The sequence below is a fragment of the Salmo salar genome, chromosome ssa19 (genome assembly GCF_905237065.1).
Source record: "Salmo salar chromosome ssa19, Ssal_v3.1, whole genome shotgun sequence".
NCBI lineage: Eukaryota > Metazoa > Chordata > Actinopteri > Salmoniformes > Salmonidae > Salmo > Salmo salar.
This window is the reverse complement of record NC_059460.1, coordinates 36,703,077-36,727,509: the sequence shown is the minus strand read 5'-3', so window position 1 is coordinate 36,727,509 and position 24,433 is coordinate 36,703,077. Positions and strand designations below refer to the sequence as shown.

Sequence of the window (24,433 nt, the reverse complement as noted above, 5' to 3'; positions counted from 1 at the left end):
TGCCTTAGTGACAGGGGAGGAGTGATTGTCCTCCCAGCCCTGGTGTGACTGTAAACACCTACATGACAGGCTTTACTGTGGCAAGAGGCCTACAGTCAACTGAGATGTCCAGTCAATGTAATAACATTGATACTTTTACTATTAGACTGACAGAGAACCTCATTCAACTCTAACCTATAGACATCAGCTGCATTCCATATGCCATAGGAATGCAGATTTATAATTTTTAGCCTTTATTTAACTAGAACAAATTCCTATTTACAATGACAGCCTACTGGGGAACAGTGGGTTAACTGCCTTGTTCAGGGGCAGAACGACAGATTTTTACTTTGTAAGCTTGGGGATTTGATCCAGCAACCTTTCGGTAACTGGCCCAACGCACTAGGCTACCTGCCGCCCCAAATGCAGCAGTGTTTTTACAAGAATAGGATAGTGATTAGAGGTCTACCGCAGGCCTACCACAGGTCTACCGCAGGCCTACTGTAGGGCGGCTGGTAGCCTAGTGGTTAGAGCGTTGGACTAGTAACCGAAAGTTTGCAAGATTGAATCCCCGAGCTGACAAGGTAAAAATCCTAGGCTGTCATTATAAATAAGAATTTGTTCTTAACTGACTTGCCTAGTTAAATAAATAAAAAATATAAGGTATATTGTACATAACTTAGACAGCACAGAATTAGGTGTATTGATTTGATTAGTCATCATATATGGTGTTTGATGAAAAGGGTCCATTAAAAGACACGTCCATTGTTTAAGTGCACCAATATCTCATTTCCTCCTTGAAATTGGAGAGGGGGAAAAAATCTAATCAAAATGGCAGGCAGTCCCAACACACACGCACACACTGTCTGACTTAATATATAACTCAGATAACACAGACTGACTCATAGTGTTTGATGAAAAACGCTCATTAAATTAAATCCGTTTCAATGAATCAATCTTAATGCTTCCATATCTCCTTTAAAAAGAAAAAATGTCCTCCTGAAAAATGATGCTTTCAGAATAACAATGTTTTGGTGCAAATGCAGCAGTTTGTTTGCCATAACTAGCCGGCAGCATCCTGCCTCTCTCTCCATAGCCTTCTCTGCTTATACTATTGCACTTGAATCCTGTTTTGAAGGCATTTTTTCCCGCTCCGACTCTGTGTACATCCCAAATTGCGCCCTATATAGGTGCATAGGGAGTAGGGTGCATTTGGGATGTAGCCTAGGAGTGGGACGGGCGAAGTGAGGGGAATACTTTGGTCCCATCCCAGTCTCCACTTTTAATGCGCGCTCCTACACAACTCCGGGTGATGCAGACATAACTGGGAATCTAGACCGACTGGTCGGGAAGACACACGAGCACCACATATTTGGACTGTAATATCAATAAACCGTGGAAGATTGAGGAAAATTGAAGAAAAACTTGGAATCTAATCTAAATATTTGTCCGTCTTTTTTCCAGGTAGGTTTACCTTGGTTTTACGCAGTGGATGATTAGTTGAATTTACGTTATTTGACCTGGGACAGTGCATCTGCTTCAGTTTCTATAGTATGTCTCAAGTAGTTCTCTGGGCTGTACGGTTACTGCATATCATACGCATAATTTTTATAGAGGACATAATAAATGTATATTTCCTCAGGGATGTGCGGACTTGAAAAGTGAATATTGAACTTTAGACTTCCTAACTTTACTTTTCACGAGTTATTTCGTTTTGTTGTTGTAGTAGGCTATATTTATAGACCCGTGTCCCAACAGACTTACAGCTGCAGCGCGAACAACCAGCACGGACTTGAACCAGTAGCCCTGAGCTATCCTGAGTGGCAGAGCTATCTATACCCACTCCGCTGCACGGGGTTTTTCCAGTTGGGAAGCGCAGTTTAGCGCACCCCTCCCCCTACAGTCCCAAATCCCAAATGAAGTTTGAAGCTGCTGAACCACGTAGATGAAAGTGTGACCATGCCCACTCACACACCTCCAGTGATGCTGTAACTGAATATTTGGTTCTCCTTCCTATGTTAAATGTTATCTTTGACAACATCTGTTCGTTGTCATCTAGTGTCTTAGAAAAAAAAGGTTCCCTAAAAGGTTCTTCAGCTGTCCCCATAGGAGAACCCTTTTATATTCTAGGGAGAACCCTTTTTGGTTCCACGTAGAACCCTTTGGGGTTCCATGCAGATCCCTCTGTAGAAAACGTCCTACATGAATCTCAAATGGGATCTACCTGGAACCAAAAGGGTTCTACTTGGAACCAAAAGGGTTCTACCTGGAACCAAAACAGGTTCTTCAAAGGGTTCTCCTATGGGGACAGCCGAAGAACCCTTATAGGTTCTAGATAGATCCTTTTTCTGTCAATGGACTAGGAAAACTTGGATAAAGTTTTGAATTGACTGATCCTGTCATCGTCGGATAGGATTCAGATTGCATGGTCTGTTTTATGATTCAGTCAGATATGATTCACATTGCATGGTCTGTTTTATGATTCAGTCAGATATGATTCAGATTGCATGGTCTGTTTTATGATTCAGTCAGATATGATTCACATTGCATGTTCTGTTCTATGATTCAGTCAGATATGATTCAGATTGCATGGTCTGTTTTATGATTCAGTCAGATATGATTCAGACATTTGTGTGTCTGCACATGTTGATTATGAATCCCAGGTAGTCTAGACTCTAGAGACTTTATCCATGCAGTCTGTCCAGCAATCGGTTGCCAGGTCTGACTTGCATTGAAGACGGAGCCAGTAAATATCTCTCCTCTGCCCTGTTGAGACTGAGGGAACGACTGTTTCTTTATTGAGAGCAGCACATGTAGCCTGGTCCTCGATCTGTTTGTACTGTCTTGCCAACTCCTATAATGCTATGATAATGACCATAGAAATCCCCAAGACAACACAAACAGATCTGGGACCTGTCTACAGCACACAGGCTAAATTATTTTAAAGGTGGACTCAGCGATATGACATAGAAAGTAGAAACAGCATAGTGGGTCAATTTCCATAACAACTAAGAGCGCAGAAGCGCGAGGCTCATCTTCTCTGCTGTTTTGGTCCGGTGGCTACTACATGCACAGATACTGTGTGTGACTGACTGTGTGAAAGCTAAGTTTTGCATCTCACTCATCTCAATATCTCCGGTGCTGCTCGTGGCGACATCATTTCCCTGAGTCTACCTTCAAATACAACAGAGCAAAGCTGAGATATTAAACTCTCATCACCAGAACAGTGTTATTAAACTCTCATCGCCAGAACAGAGCAGTGATATTAAACTCTCATCACCAGAACAGAGCAGTGATATTAAACTCTCATCACCAGAACAGTGATATTAAACTCTCATCACCAGAACAGAAGAGTGATATTAAACTCTCATCACTAGAGAAGAGCAGAGATATTAAACTCTCATCACCAGAACAGAACAGTGATATTAAACTCTCATCACCAAAGAAGGGCAGCGATATTAAACTCGCATCACCAGAGAAGAGCAGAGATATTAAACTCTCATCACCAGAACAGAGCAGTGATATTAAACTCTCATCACCAGAACAGTGATATTAAACTCTCATCACCAGAGCAGTGATATTACACTCTCATCACCAGAGCAGTGATATTCAACTCTCATTAGCAAAACAGTGATATTAAACTCTCATCACCAGAACAGTGATATTAAACTCTCATCACCAGAGCAGTGATATTAAACTCTCATCACCAGAACAGTGATATTAAACTCTCATCACCAGAGCAGAACAGGGATATTAAACTCTCATCACCAGAACAGAGCAGTGATATTAAACTCTCATCACCAGAACAGTGATATTAAACTCTCATCACCAGAACAGTGATATTAAACTCTCATCACCAGAACAGAGATATTAAACTCTCATCACCAGAGCAGAACAGTGATATTAAACTCTCATCACCAGAACAGAGCAGTGATATTAAACTCTCATCACCAGAACAGTGATATTAAACTCTCATCACCAGAGCAGTGATATTAAACTCTCATCACCAGAACAGTGATATTAAACTCTCATCACCAGAACAGAGCAGTGATATTAAGCTCTCATCACCAGAACAGAGCAGTGATATTAAACTCTCATCACCAGAACAGAGCAGTGATATTAAGCTCTCATCACCAGAACAGAGCAGTAATATTAAACTCTCATCACCAGAACAGTTATATTAAACTCTCAGCACCAGAGCAGTGATATTAAATCCACCAGACTTCATCAGGAAGTGACCTTGTAGAGACATGATGTTGATGTTTCCTGCTCCTCAGATCCCTGCTCTTTGTTGTGTTTTCGGTGACACCACATGGCAGATACATGCCAACATACCTGCCAACACTTCCAGGTCCTTCCAATCCATCCACAGGATTCATGACTTCTAGTTAGTCTTTTAAATATCTTCTATTGAATCAGTTTTCAAAACTTTATTGTGTTTATAGTCCCATGTTGATCAGTGACATGCGGTGAGGTCGGTGGCTGGGTATGCACTGCCAAGCCAGATTTACTCACAAATAAACTTTGATGAAGCCCCAGTTCACCATACAACAGATAGCTCCAACAACTAGACTGACATAGGCTATTAACTGAAATTGACAAACAAAACCCCAAAAATTGTAAATGCCAATGTAGCCAAGATACACAAGAGATAGCCTCCGATGGCGGCTTATTTAATATCATCCGACATAACGACACACTGCTCAACTCAACTCAGCCATAGACCGATGTAGTATCCACAGTCACAACTGACAGGTGGCCACCAAACAACACCATCAGCCTCATGGCCACCAAACAACACCAGTAGCCTCATGGCCACCAAACACCACCATCAGCCTCATGGCCACCAAACAACACCATCAGCCTCATGGTCACCAAACACCACCATCAGCCTCATGGCCACCAAACAACACCATCAGCCTCATGGTCACCAAACACCACCATCAGCCTCATGGCCACCAAACAACACCATCAGCCTCATGGCCACCAAACACCACCATCAGCCTCATGGCCACCAAACAACACCATCAGCCTCATGGCCACCAAACAACACTATCAGCCTCATGGCCACCAAACAACACCATCAGCCTCATTTCTGCAGAAATGTTTTGGTACCCTTCCCCAGATTAGTGCCTCGACGCAATCCTGTCTCAGAGCTCGATGGACAATTCCTTCAACATCGTGGCTTGGTTTTTGCTCTGACATGCACTGTCAACTGTGGGACCTTATATAGACAGGTGTGTGCCTTTCCAAATCATGTCCAATCAATTGAATTTACCACCGGTGGACTCCAATCAAGTTGTAGAAACATCTCAAGAATGATCAATGGAAACAGGATGCACCTGAGCTCAATTTCATGTCTCATAGCAAAGGGTCTGAATACTTATGTTTTTTATTATTGATACATTTGCAAAAATTTAAAAACATATGTTTTCACTTTGTTATTATGGAGTATTGTGTTTAGATTGCTGAGAATTTTTATTTATTTAATCCATTTTAGAATAAAGCTGTAACGTAACAAAATGTGGAAAAAGTCAAGGGGTCTGAATACTTTCGAAGGCAATTTATATACTGAACAAAATATAAACGCAACATGTAAAGTGTTGGTCCCATGTTTCATGAGCTGAAATAAATGATCGCAAAATGTTCCATAGGCACCAAAAGCTTATTTCTCTCAGAATTCGTGTACACATTTGTTTATATTCCTGCTAGTGAGCATTTCTCTTTTGCCAAGATAATCCATCCACCTGACAGGTGTGGCATATCAAGAAGCTGATTAAACAGCATGATCATTACACAGGTGCACCTTGTGCTCGGGACATAAAATGCCACTCTATAATGTCCAGTTTTGTCACACAACACAATGCCACAGATGTCTCAGGTTTTGAGGAAGCGTAATATTGGCATGCTGACTGTAGGAATGCCCACCAGTGCTTTTGCCAGAGAATTTTATGTTAATCTCGCTACCATAAGCCGCCTCCAATGTTGTTTTAGAGAAATTGGCAGTATGTCCAACCGGCCTCACAACCGCAGACCACGTGTAACCACAGCAGCCCAGGACCTCCACATCCGTTTTATTCACCTGCTGGATCGTCTGAGACCAGCCACACGGACAGCTGATGAAACGGACGAGAAATTATGTCGGTAATAAAGACCTTTTGTCGGGAGAAACTCATTCATGATTGGCTGGGCCTGGCTCCCCAGTGGGTGGGCCAATGCCCTCCCAGGCCCACCATTGGTTGCGCCCCGGCCCAGTCATGAAACCCATAGAATAGAGCCTAATTTATTTATTTTAATTGATTGACTGATTTCCTTATATGAACTTTAACTCAGTTAACATTTTGAAACTGTTGTGTTTATGTTTTTGTTCAGTATAACACCTTAGATCTCAGTAAGTCGTTAGGTTGAGAATTTCCTTTCAACTCAGTTATCCATTCTGTCTATTATTAAGCACTTTTTGGTTTCATTTTCTTTAGTAATAATTTATATTTTAGAATAAAACCCCTGCCTGTACCCTATCTCAGTGTTTCTAGTTGCCTCCCCAGCAAGGCAAGTAGAAAAGGTGATCTTGTAGATTGTTGCATGGGGCAGAAATGGCTTACAATACTGTGCTACGTTTTTACAGTAGCCAACTGCTTTACAATACCCCTATTTCTGATCATTTGTCCTACATATGTGCTGTATAAGGATAATACAACTGTAAAACTGACATATTTATCAACATGCTCACAACCTGCCATTGGATACACGTTTTTTATTTTTCATTAAATGTAAAGTTTTAGTCAAATACGGATATTTACCATCTACCAGATGTGGGACCAAATCACTATTATTCGAGTCACAAGCAAGTCACAAGGTCTGAGTCTCAAGTCAAGTCCCAAGTAGAACAGATCGAGTCTCAAGTCAAGTCCCAAGTAGAACGCGTTGAGTCTCAAGTCAAGTCCCAAGTAGAACAGGTCGAGACTTGAGTCAAGTCCCAAGTAGAACAGATCGAGTCTCGAGTCAAGTCCAAGTAGTATGGGTTGAGTCTCAAATCAAGTCCCAAGTAGACGGATCGAGACTCGAATCAAGTCCCAAGTAGAACTGGTCGAGACTCGAGTCAAGTCCCAAGTAGAATGGGTCGAGTCTCGAGTCAAGTCCCAAGTAGAACAGATCGAGTCTTGAGTCAAGTCCCAGGCTTAGTACCTTTACAGCTGCATGTAGGTCTCACAGGTCCACACAAGTGGGACAGGAGTGAGTGTGGGTGTGTCCGACTGATGCAGCTGCCTGTCACGCCATGTGCTTGGCTGTAGGACAGGCCAAGACAGCCACTACATATCCTCTATTGTATCTTATCTTACAGGCAGACACCTTCCGCACACAGTCAGTCAGACACCCAACACCTTGTCCTACTTACTGAATCAGTACCAACTAGGAGTTGACTTGTCCTACTTTCTGTATCAGTACCAACTAGGAGTTGACTTGTCCTACTTTCTGTATCAGTACCAGCTAGGAGTTGACTTGTCCTACTTACTGTATCAGTACCAACTAGGAGTTGACTTGTCCTACTTTCTGTATCAGTACCAGCTAGGAGTTGACTTGTCCTACTTACTGTATCAGTACCAGCTAGGAGTTGACTTGTCCTACTTTCTGTATCAGTACCAGCTAGGAGTTGACTTGTCCTACTTACTGTATCAGTACCAGCTAGGAGTTGACCTGTCCTACTTACTGTATCAGTACCAACTAGGAGCTGACTTGACTTATAGCTGAATAGCTGAATAGCAGAATAGCTTAATAGCTGAACAGCTGAACAGCTGAACAGCTGAATAGCTGAACAGCTGAACAGCTGAACAGTTGAACAGCTGAATAGTTGAACAGCTGAACAGCTGAACAGCTGAACAGCTGAACAGCTGAATAGTTGAACAGCTGAATAGTTGAACAGCTGAATAGTTGAACAGCTGAATAGCTGAACAGCTGAATAGCTGAACAGCTGAACAGCTGAACAGCTGAACAGCTGAATAGCTGAACAGCTGAACAGCTGAACAGCTGAACAGCTGAATAGCTGAACAGCTGAACAGCTGAATAGATGAACAGCTGAATAGCTGAACACCTGAATAGCTGAACAGCTGAATAGCTGAACAGCTGAATAGTTAAATAGCTGAATAGTTGAATAGCTGAATAGTTGAATAGCTGAATAGTTGAACAGCTGAATAGCTGAACAGCTGAATAGTTGAACAGTTGAATTGCTGAACCGCTGAATAATTGAATAGTTGAACAGCTGAATAATTGAATACAGGCCAAGACAGCCACTACATATCCTCTATTGTATCTTATCTTACAGGCAGACACCTTCCGCACACAGTCAGTCAGACACCCAACACCTTGTCCTACTTACTGTATCAGTACCAACTAGGAGGTGACTTGTCCTACTTACTGTATCAGTACCAACTAGGAGTTGACTTGTCCTACTTACTGTATCAGTACCAACTAGGAGCTGACTTGACTTATAGCTGAATAGCTGAACAGCTGAACAGTTGAATAGCTGAATAGCAGAATAGCTTAATAGCTGAACAGCTGAACAGTTGAACAGCTGAATAGCTGAACAGCTGAACAGCTGAATAGTTGAACAGCTGAATAGCTGAACAGCTGAATAGCTGAACAGCTGAATACTTGAACAGCTGAACAGCTGAATAGTTGAACAGCTGAATAGTTAAATAGCTGAATAGTTGAATAGCTGAATAGCTGAATAGTTGAATAGCTGAATAGCTGAACAGCTGAATAGTTGAACAGTTGAACAGCTGAATAGTTGAACAGCTGAATAGCTGAACAGCTGAATAGTTGAACAGCTGAATAGCTGAACAGCTGAACAGCTGAATAGTTGAACAGCTGAATAACTGAATAGCTGAATAGTTGAACAGCTGAATAGCTGAATAGATGAACAGCTGAATAGCTGAACACCTGAATAGCTGAACAGCTGAATAATTGAACAGCTGAATAGTTAAATAGCTGTATAGTTGAATAGCTGAATAGTTGAATAGCTGAATAGTTGAACAGCTGAATAGCTGAACAGCTGAATAGTTGAATAGCTGAATACTTGAACAGCTGAATAGCTGAACAGCTGAATAGTTGAACAGCTGAATAGTTGAACAGTTGAATAGCTGAACAGCTGAATAATTGACTAGTTGAACAGCTGAATAGCTGAAAAGCTGAATAGCTGAACAGCTGAACAGTTGAACAGCTGAATAGTTGAACAGCTGAATAGTTGAACAGCTGAACATTTGAACAGCTGAATAGCTGAACAGCTGAATAGTTGAATAGCTGAATAGTTGAACAACTGAATAGCTGAACAGCTGAATAACTGAATAGTTGAACAGTTGAACAGCTGAATAGTTGAATAGCTGAACAGTTGAACAGTTGAACAGCTGAATAGCTGAACAGTTGAACAGCTGAATAGCTGAATATTTGAACAGTTGAACAACTGAATAGCTGAATAGCTGAATAGTTGAACAGTTGAACAGCTGAATAGTTGAACAGCTGAATAGTTGAACAGCTGAACAGCTGAATAGTTTTATATTTGAACAGTTGAACAACTGAATAGCTGAACAGCTGAAAAGCTGAATAGTTGAACAGTTGAACAGCTGAGTAGTTGAACAGCTGAACAGCTAAACAGCTGAATAGTTGAACAGTTGAACAGCTGAACAGTTGAACAGTTGAACAGCTGAATAGTTGAACAGCTGAACAGCTGAACAGCTGAATAGTTGAACAGCTGAATAGTTGAACAGCTGAATAGCTGAATAGTTGAACAGTTGAACAGCTGAATAGCTGAACAGCTGAACAGGTGAACCCCTGAATAGTTGAACAGTTGAACAGCTGAATAGTTGAACAGCTGAACAGCTGAATAGTTGAACAGCTGAATAGTTGAACAGCTGAACAGCTGAACAGCTGAATAGCTGAATAGCTGAACAGTTGAACAGCTGAATAGCTGAACAGTTGAACAGTTGAACAGCTGAATAGCTGAACAGTTGAACAGTTGAACAGCTGAATATTTTTTTCTGCTGGTTATGCTTGTTATGTCTTGTGTGTTTTATATACTAATGAAGGAATAATTGAAAGGCTTGCATTACAACATCTTATAACAACACAACAGGAACTTAAATCAACACGCAGACTAACACACACACACACACACACACACACACACACACGGTTCTAGTTCAAAGGTGTCTGGTTGGCTAATCCTGTTATTGTTGTTTTGTTGTATGTAATCCGTGTTAGAACACTGAGAATGTTGTTCTGATAGAGAGGAATGTTAGGGTTAGAACACTGAGAATGTTGTCCTGATAGAGAGGAATGTTAGGGTTAGAACACTGAGAATGTTGTTCTGATAGAGAGGAATGTAAGGGTTAGAACACTGAGAATGTTGTTCTGATAGAGAGGAATGTTAGGGTTAGAACACTGAGAATGTTGTTCTGATAGAGAGGAATGTAAGGGTTAGAACACTGAGAATGTTGTCCTGATAGAGAGGAATGTTAGGGTTAGAACACTGAGAATGTTGTTCTGATAGAGAGGAATGTAAGGGTTAGAACACTGAGAATGTTGTCCTGATAGAGAGGAATGTAAGGGTTTGAACACTGAGAATGTTGTTCTGATAGAGAGGAATGTAAAGGTTAGAACACTGAGAATGTTGCTCTGATAGAGAGGAATGTTAGGGTTAGGGTTAGAACACTGAGAATTGGATTGAATCTAGGATTAGGTTGTTGGTGGCTGACACTGAGTTAGCCATGATATATTCTCTCCTCCTCTGTAGGATGCCTACAGTAGGCCATTTCCATTGTGTATATGTAACCGATGTGAAATGGCTAGCTAGTTAGCGGTGGTGCGCGCTAATAGCGTTTCAATCGGTGACGTCACTCGCTCTGAGACCTTGAAGTAGTTGTTCCCCTTGCTCTGCAAGGGCCGTGGCTTTTGTGGCGCGATGGGTAACGATGCTTCATGGGTGTCAGTTGTTGATGTGTGCAGAGGGTCCCTGGTTCAAGCCCAGGTAGGGGTGAGGAGAGGGATGGAAGCTATACTGTTACATATATCTATCAACAACCCACATGATCACCATCCTCACCTCTGATACAAACATGCATAGCCACAGACTCTGGAAGCCCCTATTTAATAGTAATGTATTGTTAGAAGCTGAACTGAGGCCCTCACTCAAGCTGCACGTGTAACAGCTCTGTTAACTTTGTGGAGGGTTTGAGGAGGGCCTGGACCCTCTATCTCTGGCCCCAAACACACTCACGTTTCTGTGTAGAAAAACTGAGTTAAAATATGTGCTGGGCACTGGTGAAAAGTAGTGTACCAGGTAAGGAATAAGATAGGGTTCCATTGAGATGTACACCTATATCCCTTTCAAACACAGGATGAAATACCACTGAGTTACCATGACTGGTTCTTTTTGCCTGATTTTTGTTATATCTGAAAGGGGTAGAGGGTATAAAACCCACCTAAAGACCTAGTCGTGATTTCTGCATTTTCACAGACCCTGTAACTAACATCAGGTCTCTGTGAATGCTTCTCTGCTTTTTTTGCAGGTAAATTCATTAACACTTCCATTGTTTAACACCTCGCTAACTTGAAAGGCAAACAGCCCCCATGGTTTAACAACACACCAACGTCTCCCAATTTGCCAGTTACCCACTGATATTTATAAATGGGTATCCGTGCAAGAAAGTGGTAAATTCAGGGCTGTTTAAAACATATAACGATTACCTGTCTGATATGGGTACTACTGTACAAGAGTGTTGGGGGTAGATAGATGTCAGTGGCGGTTGGTGACGTTTAAGATGAGGGATGATGATAATTTTTTTTATGAGCATGGCCTTATTTCTATTACAGCATATTGGATGACTGTCATTCATGTTCCATTCATCCAGTTCAATGTAACATCGATAGGTTTAGGATACTATCATGATACACTAATGTTCCCTATACCCATCATGACATTGCTATGACCTAGCCTATGAATGAAAGTTTACAACGTAGGTGCACACAGATTAGAGTAACCAAGGTGACAGACAGTGACACATTCAATACCGCCTTGCACACTCTTGCCTGCATCTAGCTGATCTAGGGTGTAATCATTAGTCCAAACAGTTGCAAACGAGAGTTTCTATTGGACAAATTCTGGCATGTTTATCACCGTTTACTTTAGTGTTCTTCCGTTTAAGAAAAAAAAAATTCAACAGAATCGGGGGAATGTATCACACACAAACACAGTTCACTTTCATAGCAGCCAACGTACAAACAACATGAACATCATGCTCATTGTATAATTCCTTCTCGCGTCTACGTGCTCTTCTCCTCTCACCTTTTCCCTTCGCTTGCCAAACCTAACATAACATAACCGCTAAACAGAGACGACGTTAGTAACTTCGTAGTCAACACAGCTACTAGAACTAACGCGTTAGTAAAACCCCGCTACAATTATGCAGTGCATTGTACAGTCAGCAAACAGTTTAGCAGTTACACAAGCAGGCCCCATTGGCAATAAATTAATAAAACCATTAATAAAACCATATACCGCTTCTCCAAGACCAGGTCCAAATCCCTGTCATTTGCTTGAAGAAAAGGCGGAGAAGGTCGGGGTGCCTTGTGAGGATTCGTAGGCGAGTGAGTAAATCACCACTACCATCAGTTCTATTGGCCAATCACTGGAGAATAAACTGGATCATCTACGGTCAAGACTATCCTGCCAATGGGACATTCAAATCTGTAATATCTTATGTTTCACTGAGTCGTGGCTGAATGAGGTGGCTGGGTTTTCCGTGCATCGCCAGGACAGAGCAGCTACATCTGGTAAGATGAGGGGCGGGGATGTGTGTCTATTTGTCAATAACAACTGATGCGCGATGTCTAATATTAAATAAGTCTCGAAATATTGCTCGCCTGAGGTAGAGTACCTCATGATAAGCTGTAGACCACACTATCTACCAAGAGAGTTGTCATCTATATTATTCGTAGCCGTCTATTTACCACCACAGAACAAAGCTGGCACTAAGACCGCTCTATAAGGCCATAAGCGAACAACAAAATCCTCCTCCAGAAGCTGCGCTCCTAGTGGCCGGGGACTTAAATGAAGTGAAACTTCAATTCGTTTTACCTCATTTCAACCAACATGTCACATGTGCAACCAGAGGGAAAAAAACTCTAGACCACCTTTACTCCACACACAGAGACACATACAAAGCTCTCCCTCACCCTCCATTTGGCAAATTTGACCATCATTTTATCCTCCTGATTCCTGCTTTCAAGCAAAAACTAAAGCAGGAAGTACCAGTGATACACTCAATACGGAAGTGGTCAGATGACGCAGATGCTAGCCTACAGGAGTGTTTTGTTAGCACAGACTGGAATATGTTCCGTGATTCATCCAATGGCACTGAGGAGTACACGACCTCAGTCATCGGCTTCATCGACGACGTCGTCCCCACAGTGACCGTACGTACATAATCCAAACAGAAGCCATGGATTACAGGCAACATCCGCACTGAGCTAAAGGCTAGAGCTGCCGCTTTCAAGGAGCGGGACACTAATCCGGACACTTGTAAAAAATCCCGCTATGCCCTCAGACAAACAATCAAACAGGCAAAGCTTCAATACAGGACTAAGATTGAATTCTCTGAACCGGCTGTGGCAGGGCTTGCAAACTTTTGCGGACTACAAAGACAAACCCAGCCGCGGGCTGCCCAGTGACGTGAGCCTACCAGATGAGCTAAATGCCTTTTATGCTCGCTTCGAGGCAAGCAACACTGAAGAATTCAAAATATTCCATTACCGTACTTCGAAGCATGTCAACCGCTGTTTAAAATCAATTTTTATGCCATTTTTCTCGTAAAAAAGCGATAATATTCCGACCGGGAAATCGTTTTTTATTACAAAGAGAGTGAAAGTAAAAGCATTCTATCCCCTCATGCACGAGCCTCAGTCTAATGGCCCTCTGATAGAGCACTTGCCAAACGCGCTAATGTGTTTCAGCCTGGGGATGGAATTACATCGTTCAGCTTTTTCCCGCCTTCTGAGAGCCCATGGGAGCCGTAGGAAGTGTCACGTCATGCCAGAGATCCCCTGTATTTGTTAGAGATGATCAAGGAGGGCAAGAAATGGTCAGACAGGCCACTTCCTGCAAGGAATCTTCTCAGGTTTTGGCCTGCCAAATGAGTTCTGTTATACTCACAGACACCATTCAAACAGTTTTAGAAACTTTAGGGTGTTTTCTATCCAAAGCCAATAATTATATGCATATTCTAGTTACTGGGCAGGAGTAGTAACCAGATTAAATCGGGTACGTTTTTTTATCCGGCTTTGCAAATACTGCCCCCTAGCCCCAACAGGTTAACAGGAAGCCAGTGTAGGGAGGATAGCACTGGAGTAATATGATCACATTTTTTGGTTCTAGTCAGGATTCTAGCAGCCGTATTTAGCACTAACTGAAGTTTATTTTGTGCTTTATCCGGGTAGCCGGAAAGTAGAGCATTGCAGTAGTCCAACCTAGAAGTAACAAAGGCATGGATTAATTTTTCTGCGTCATTTTTGGACAGAAAGTTTCTGATTTTTGCAATGTTACGTAGATGGAAAAAAGCTGTCCTTGAAACAGTCTTGATATGTTCTTCAAAAGAGAGATCAGGGTCCAGAGTAACGCCGAGGTCCTTCACAGTTTTATTTGAGACGACTGTACAACCATCCAGATTAATTGTCAGATTCAACAGAAGATCTCTTTGTTTCTTGGGACCTAGAACAAGCATCTCTGTTTTGTCCGAGTTTAAAAGTAGAAAGTTTCCAGCCATCCACTTCCTTATGTCTGAGACACAGGCTTCTAGCGAGGGCAATTTTGGGGCTTCCCCATGTTTCATTGAAATGTACAGCTGTGTGTCATCCGCATAGCAGTGAAATTTAACATTATGTTTTCGAATGACATCCCCAAGAGGTAAAATATATAGTGAAAACAATAGTGGTCCTAAAACAGAACCTTGAGGAACATCGAAATTGACAGTTGATTTGTCAGAGGACAAACCATTCACAGAGACAAACTGATATCTTTCCGACAGATAAGATCTAAACCAGGCCAGAACTTGTCCATGTAGACCAATTTGGGTTTCCAATCTCTCCAAAAGAATGTGGTGATCGATGGTATCAAAAGCAGCACTAAGATCTAGGAGCACGAGGACAGATGCAGAGTCTCGGTCTGACGTCATTAAAAGGTCATTTACTACCTTCACAAGTGCAGTCTCAGTGCTATGATGGGGTCTAAAACCAGACTGAAGCGTTTCGTATACATTGTTTGTCTTCAGGAGGCAGTGAGTTGCTGCGCAACAGCTTTTTCAAAATTGTTTGAGAGGAATGGAAGATTCGATATAGGCCGATAGTTTTTTATAATTTCTGGGTCAAGATTTGACTTTTTCAAGAGAGGCTTTATTACTGCCACTTTTAGTGAGTTTGGTACACATCCGGTGGATAGAGAGCCGTTTATTATGTTCAACATAGGAGAGCCAAGCACAGAAAGCAGCTCTTTCAGTAGTTTAGTTGGAATAGGGTCCAGTATGCAGCTTGAAGGTTTAGAGGCCATGATTATTTTCATCATTGTGTCAAGAGATATAGTACTAAAACACTTTAGTGTCTCCCTTGATCCTAGGTCCTGGCAGAGTTGTGCAGACTCAGGACAACGGAGCTTTAGAGGAATACGCAGATTTAAAGAGGAGTCCGTAATTTGCTTTCTAATGATCATGATCTTTTCCTCAAAGAAGTTCATGAATTCATTACTGCTGAAGTGAGAGCCATCCTCTCTTGGGGAATGTTGCTTTTTAGTTAGCTTTGCGACAGTATCAAAAAGAAATTTCGGATTGTTCTTATTTTCCTCAATTAAGTTGGAAAAATAGGATGATCGAGAAGCAGTGAGGGCTCTTCGATACTGCACGGTACTGTATTTCCAAGCTAGTCGGAAGACTTCCAGTTTGGTGTGGCGCCATTTCCGTTCCAATTTTCTGGAAGCTTGCTTCAGAGCTCGTGTATTTTCTGTATACCAGGGACCTAGTTTCTTATGACAAATGTTTTTAGTTTTTAGGGGTGCAACTGCATCTAGGGTATTGCGCAAGGTTAAATTGAGTTCCTCAGTTAGGTGGTTAACTGATTTTTGTCCTCTGACGTCCTTGGGCAGGCAGAGGGAGTCTGGAAGGGCATCAAGGAATCTTTGGGTTGTCTGAGTATTTATAGCACGACTTTTAATGCTCCTTGGTTGGGGTCTGAGCAGATTATTTGTTGCGATTGCAAACGTAATAAAATGGTGGTCCGATAGTCCAGGATTATGAGGAAAAACATTAAGATCCACAACATTTATTCCATGGGACAAAACTAGGTCCAGAGTATGACTGTGGCAGTGAGTAGGTCCAGAGACATGTTGGACAAAACCCACTGAGTCAATGATGGATCCGAAAGCCTTTTGGAGGGGGTCTGTGGACTTTTCCATGTGAATATTAAAGTCACCAAAAATTAGAATATTATCTGCTATGACTACAAGGTCCGATAGGAATTCAGGGAACTCAGTGAGGAACGCTGCATATGGCCCAGGAGGCCTGTAAACAGTAGCTATAAAAAGTGATTGAGTAGGCTGCATAGATTTCATGACTAGAAGCTCAAAAGACGAAAACGTCGTTGTTGTTTTTTTTTGTAAATTGAAATTTGCGATCGTAAATGTTAGCAACACCTCCGCCTTTGCGGGATGCGCGGGGGATATGGTCACTAGTGTAACCAGGGGGCGAGGCCTCATTTAACACAGTAAATTCATCAGGCTTAAGCCATGTTTCAGTCAGGCCAATCACATCAAGATTATGATCAGTGATTAGTTCATTGACTATAACTGCCTTTGAAGTGAGGGATCTAACATTAAGTAGACCTATTTTGAGATGTGAGGTATCACAATCTCTTTCAATAATGGCAGGGATGGAGGAGGTCTTTATACTAGTGAGATTGCTAAGGCGAACACCGCCATCTTTAATTTTGCCCAACCTAGGTCGAGGCACAGACACGGTCTCAATGGGGATAGCTGAGCTGACTACACTGACTGTGCTAGTGGCAGACTCCACTAAGCTGGCAGGCTGGCTAACAGCCAGGTAGACAATATCATGCCAATCAGTCTCTCAAATGCAAACATTGCAGAATGCAGACGTTATAATACCACTTGCATTGTGGATTACAGGCATCTATAATCTAAAGAGAGACTGAAGAACAGTTTCAACATATTTAACGCCTACACAGTTAAAGTTATTGTTAGCTTTGCACCAAAATATAGTCACAGTAGCCAGACTTCCTTTGCAAAGCAACTGCTCCCCCTCTATGATGTATGCTTGCCTGCTGTTAACAATGACAATACATGTTGATAGTAATATTATAATGACATGCTATCTGCTACTGATTCACCATATCTTTTAATTGCCACACAACAACCACAATTGGTGGTATTTGTTGGGAACAGCATGTAACTCTGAGAGAAAAACAGGTAGACAACCTGAAGATATACTGGTAGACAACCTGAATACATACATACTGGTAGACAACCTGAATACATACTGGTAGACAACGTGAAGACATACTGGTAGACAACCTGAAGACATACTGGTAGACAACCTGAAGACATACTGGTAGACAACCTGAATACAGACATACTGGTAGACAACCTGAATACATACTGGTAGACAACGTGAAGACATACTGGTAGACAACCTGAAGACATACTGGTAGACAACCTGAAGACATACTGGTAGACAACCTGAATACAGACATACTGGTAGACAACCTGAATACATACATACTGGTAGACAACCTGAATACATACTGGTAGACAACGTGAAGACATACTGGTAGACAACCTGAAGACATACTGGTAGACAACCTGAAGACATACTGGTAGACAACCTGAAGACATACTGGTAGACAACCTGAAGACATACTGGTAGACAACCTGAAGACATACTGGTAGACAACCTGAATACATACATACTGGTAGACAACCTGAAGACATACTGGTAGACAACCTGAAGACATACTGGTAGACAACCTGAATACAGACATACTGGTAGACAACCTGAATACATACATACTGGTAGACAACCTGAAGACATACTGGTAGACAACCTGAAGACATACTGGTAGACAACCAGAATACAGACATACTGGTAGACAACCTGAATACATACTGGTAGACAACGTGAAGATGTACTGGTAGACAACCTGAATACATACTGGTAGACAACCTGAATACATACTGGTAGACAACGTGAAGATGTACTGGTAGACAGCCAGAATACTTACTGGTAGACAATGTGAAGACATACTGGTAGACAACGTGAATACATACTGGCAGACAACGTGAAGACATACTGGTAGACAACGTGAAGACATACTCGTGGACAACCTGAAGACATACTGGTAGACAACCTGAATACATACATACTGGTAGACAATGTGAAGACATACTCGTGGACAACCTGAAGACATACTGGTAGACAACCTGAATAAATACATACTGGTAGACAACGTGAAGACATACTCGTGGACAACCTGAAGACATACTGGTAGACAACCTGAATACATACATACTGGTAGACAATCTGAATACATACTGGTAGACAACCTGAAGACATACTGGTAGACAACCTGAATACATACATACTGGTAGACAACGTGAAGACATACTCGTGGACAACCTGAAGACATACTGGTAGAAAACATGAATACATACATACTGGTAGACAACGTGAAGACATACTCGTGGACAACCTGAAGACATACTGGTAGACAACCTGAATACAGACATACTGGTAGACAACCTGAAGACATACTGGTAGACAACCTGAATACATACATACTAGTAGACAACCTGAATACATACATACTGGTAGACAACGTGAAGACATACTCGTGGACAACCTGAAGACATACTGGTAGACAACCTGAATACAGACATACTGGTAGACAACCTGAAGACATACTGGTAGACAACCTGAATACATACATACTAGTAGACAACCTGAATACATACATACTGGTAGACAACCTGAATACATACTGGTAGACAACGTGAAGACATACTGGTAGACAACCTGAATACAGACATACGGGTAGACAACCTGAAGACATACTGGTAGACAACCTGAAGACAGACATACTGGTAGACAACCTGAATACATACATACTGGTAGACAACCTGAATACATACTGGTAGACAACCTGAATACATACTGGTAGACAACCTGAATACAGACATACGGGTAGACAACCTGAAGACATACTGGTAGACAACCTGAAGACAGACATACTGGTAGACAACCTGAATACATACATACTGGTAGACAACCTGAAGACAGACATACTGGTAGACAACCTGAAGACAGACATACTGGTAGACAACCTGAATACATACATACTGGTAGACAACTTGAATACATACATACTGGTAGACAACCTGAAGACAGACATACTGGTAGACAACTTGAATACATACTGGTAGACAACCTGAAGACAGACATACTGGTAGACAACTTGAATACATACATACTGGTAGACAACCTGAAGACAGACATACTGGTAGACAACTTGAATACATACTGGTAGACAACTTGAATACATACATACTGGTAGACAACCTGAATACAGACATACTGGTAGACAATTTGAATACATACTGGTAGACAACTTGAATACATAAGACAGAACAACTTTGACTGGGACTAAATCCAAGATGTGTCATAGAGCAGTGTACTGGACAGCTGACAGTGCAGCAACCCAGTGAGACGCAATTAAAATACGTTTTTACAATACTTACAAATAATACCTTTAGCTCTGGCTCGCAATGTTTGTTTTCTACATAATCAATACATCTTAGAGAAGACTGGACACACAACAAATGCCACTAAGAGATACATCTGGGTCTCAGGAGATGAGCTACGTAGTGTTTCCTGTGTTCAGGAACTGTTGCATTTTGGAAAACCGTGGATTCAATTTCTCCGCCGTTGATCAGATTTTTCGCATTCACAGCAAATGCTGCGAAAAGTCTGTAAATTAACTTTTAAAGGCGCATTGACGGCTCTCCAGTGCAAATCAAATCAAATCAAATGTATTTATATACCCCTTCTTACATCAGCTGTTATCTCAAAGTACTGTACAGAAACCCAGCCTAAAACCCCAAACAGCAAGCAATGCAGGTGTAGAAGCACGGTGGCTAGGAAAAACTCCCTAGAAAGGCCAAAACCTAGGAAGAAACCTAGAGAGGAACCAGGCTATGAGGGGTGGCCAGTCCTCTTCTGGCTGTGCCGGGTGGAGATTATAACAGCACATGGCCTACATGTTCAAATGTTCATAAATGACCAGCATTGTCAAATAATAATAATCATAGTAGTTGTCGAGGGTGCAACAAGTCAGTAACACAAGAGTAAGTGTCAGTTGGCTTTTTCATAGCCGATCTTTGAGAGTATCTCTACCGCTCCTGCTGTCTCTAGAGAGTTGAAAACAGCAGGTCTGGGAAATAGGTCTGGGACAGGTGCACTGCTCTATAACAGAACTGAGATTGATTCCTGGTCTTGTTCTCATTTACTACCCTGAGTCTAGCCCTGAATGGGGTCACTGGACATGGTCCTAACATATTTGAGAATGTCCAACCTACCAACGGTAGGTCTGACTCTGTGTTGAGAGAGTGAGAAACACGGTGCCAGCATTCCTTTGATAACAGGGTCTAATCGTCGGTTTCACTCAACACATCTCTCAACACAGTTCTACCCTGCTGCCCTTGTACAGGGAGGGACCTGGGGACTAGAGTTCTACCCTGCTCCCCTTGTACAGGGAGGGCCCTGGGGACGAGAGTTCTACCCTGCTCCCCTTGTACAGGGAGGGACCTGGGGACTAGAGTTCTACCCTGCTCCCCTTGTACAGGGAGGGACCTGGGGACTAGATTTCTACCCTGCTCCCCTTGTACAGGGAGGGACCTGGGGACGAGAGTTCTACCCTGCTCCCCTTGTACAGGGAGGGACCTGGGGACGAGAGTTCTACCCTACTGCCCTTGTACAGGGAGGGACCTGGGGACGAGAGTTCTACCCTGCTGCCCTTGTACAGGGAGGGACCTGGGGACGAGAGTTCTACCCTGCTCCCCTTGTACAGGGAGGGACCTGGGGACGAGAGTTCTACCCTACTGCCCTTGTACAGGGAGGGACCTGGGGACGAGAGTTCTACCCTACTGCCCTTGTACAGGGAGGGACCTGGGGACGAGAGTTCTACCCTGCTCCCCTTGTACAGGGAGGGACCTGGGGACGAGAGTTCTTCCCTACTGCCCTTGCACAGGGAGGGACCTGGGGACTAGATATCTACCCTGTTCCCCTTGTACAGGGAGGGACCTGGGGACGAGAGTTCTACCCTACTGCCCTTGTACAGGGAGGGACCTGGGGACGAGAGTTCTACCCTACTGCCCTTGTACAGGGAGGGACCTGGGGACGAGAGTTCTACCCTGCTCCCCTTGTACAGGGAGGGACCTGGGGATGAGAGTTCTACCCTGCTGCCCTTGTACAGGGAGGGACCTGGGGACGAGAGTTCTACCCTGCTCCCCTTGTACAAGGAGGGATCTGGAGACTAGAGTTCTACACTACTGCCCCCTTCCCATGTAGGGGACGACCTGGGGACTAGAGATCTACCCTACTGCCCCCGTCCCATGTAGGGGACGATCTGGGGACGAGAGTTCTACCCTACTGCCCTTGTACAGGGAGGGACCTGGGGACGAGAGTTCTACCCTACTGCCCTTGTACAAGGAGGGATCTGGAGACCAGAGTTCTACACTACTGCCCCCTTCCCATGTAGGGGACAACCTGGGGACTAGAGTTCTACCCTACTGCCCCCGTCCCGTGTAAGGGACCTGGGGACTAGAGTTCTACCCTTCTGTCCCCGTCCCGTGTAGGGGACCTGGGGACTAGAGTTCTATCCTACTGCCCCTGTCCCGTGTAGGGGACCTGGGGACTAGAGTTCAACCTGGGGACTAGAGTTCTATCTGGGGACTAGAGTTCCACCTGGGGACTAGAGTTCCACCTGGGGACTAGAGTTCTACCTGGGGACTAGAGTTCCACCTGGGGACAAGAGTTCTACCTGGGGACTAGAGTTCTACCTGGGGACTAGAGTTCCAACTTGGGACTAGAGTTCTACCTGGGGACTAGAGTTCCACCTGGGGACTAGAGTTCTACCTGGGGACTAGAGTTCCGCTTGGGGACTAGAGTTCCACCTGGGGAGTTAACATCCTTATGTAGTAGAGTAGTCTCTGTCCTTCACTGAGCTCGAACCAGCAACCCTCTACCACCAACAACACATACTGTAGCACTCTGTTACCTGTCCGTCCACTAAAGCCATGGTCCTTGCAGAGCAACGGAAATAACTACACACTAAGAGGGTTCCTCAAGGGTTCTTTGAGAACGGTGATGGTGGAACCATAATGACTCAAAGAACCCTTTGAGCCCCAACGACTCATTACAGATTAGTGCTCTTTTAGTGCTAATTAAAATGTAGGGGCGGCAGCCCGTTCTAATATCTGGGTGCATGGTTTGCTCACAGATCTTTTTGTGCAACCGTGAGTGAGAGTGTCGTGCCAGTTCATTTAACTTGTTGTGTTATGCCGTTACATGTTATATATGACCATGGCCATGACTAAGTCAGTGGGTCTCAGCCCCCCCCCCAGCTGTTCCAGAGCTACCACACCTGATTCAGCTAGACAATTATTAACACAATAATAACACCTACAGAAGTTTAACAATATAATATTATGGTTAAACAGAATCAAAACCATGTATGGTTCTATAGTACGAAATTATCTACAGAGAACCTTTAAGATTTTTTAAGGGTATTTATAGAACCATTCTCCTTAATAGTTCTTTATAGAACCTTAGGAAATGGTTCTTTATAGAACCTTAGGAAATTGTTATTTATAGAACCTTAGGAAATGGTTCTTTATAGAACCTTAGGAAATTGTTATTTATAGAACCTTAGGAAATGGTTATTTATAGAACCTTAGGAAATAAGAACCTTAGGAAATGGTTCTTTATAAAACCTTAGGAAATTGTTCTTTTTAGAACCTTAGGAAATTGTTATTTATAGAACCTTAGGAAATTGTTATTTATAGAACCTTAGGAAATGGTTCTTTATAGAACCTTAGGAAATTGTTATTTATAGAACCTTAGGAAATGGTTCTTTAGAGAACCTTAGGAAATTGTTATTTATAGAACCTTAGGAAATGGTTCTTTATAGAACCTTGGGAAATTGATATTTATAGAACCTTAGGAAATGGTTATTTATAGAACCTTAGGAAATAAGAACCTTAGGAAATGGTTCTTTATAGAACCTTAGGAAATGTTTTTTATAGAACCTTAGGAAATTGTTATTTATAGAACCTTAGGAAATTGTTCTTTATAGAACCTTAGGAAATGGTTCAAAGAACCTTAGTAATAGTTCTTTATAGAATCTTAGGAAATTGTTATTTATAGAACCTTTGGAAATGGTTCTTTATAGAACCTTAGGAAAGTGTTCTGTATAGAACCTTAGGAAATTGTTATTTATAGAACCTTAGGAAATGGTTCTTTATAGAACCTTAGGAAATTGTTATTTATAGAACCTTAGGAAATGGTTATTTATAGAACCATTCTCTATAAAAATGTCTATAAAGAACCTTCTTTATAGCCCCATAAGGGGTTGTAACCATGGCTGAACCCTATATGGTGATATATAGACAGGTTGGTTGTTAAGCAACAAGACCGATGGGTGTGTAACTACAGTGCAGAACAAACGGGGTTGGCTTAGACTGTTGACAACATGTAAACTATATTTAGTCTCCAAATGTTTATTGAAAACAAATACATTTGAACAATGAGCACTTGTTGTCTCTCAAATACATTGTTACAGTTGTTGGTTAGCTAGCTAGCGAACTTAAGCCATATTAGCATATTACATGACATCAGTCAAAACACCTAAAAACAAGACACGGTATCAATAACAAGATACAACGAGCTGAAACGAGTCGCTTCTGATTCCCCACATGGCAGCTTCCTGTCATTGTTGCTAGCTACCTGGCCATCCAGAAACATAACAATACACGCCCCCTGCCCCTTGGAATTGCACGCACAGTTTTCGTGACGTTGTCAGTAAACCCGCCTATAGAACATTAGGAAAGGGTTCTTTATAGCATCATACAGGTTCCACTTAGAACCTTGTGAGCACGGTTCTTTATAGAACCTTCGAAAATGGTTCTATATAATTTGTCCTGCACATTTTAAAGCATTGACCAATTGGCAATAACAGATGTACTCAACATAGTATATATTCCATATCTACTCAACAAAGTAAACATTTCAGATGTACTCAACATAGTAAACATTTCATACAAAAAACAGATGTGTGTACTTACAACACAACA

The 24,433-nt window shown here is 42.4% G+C and overlaps 1 protein-coding gene across 5 annotated transcripts in view; it reads left to right on the top strand.

Annotated features, from left to right (window-relative positions):
* The first annotated feature begins 1,229 nt into the window (after nucleotides 1-1,229).
* Nucleotides 1,230-24,433, top strand: part of vit (vitrin) — a 177,536-nt gene continuing 154,332 nt past the window's right edge. For all 5 annotated transcript variants that reach the window (XM_045702271.1, XM_045702270.1, XM_045702268.1 and 2 more), the window contains exon 1: nucleotides 1,230-1,443. The gene's annotated coding sequence lies outside the window, so the exon portion shown is untranslated. The remainder of the gene's footprint in view (nucleotides 1,444-24,433) is intronic.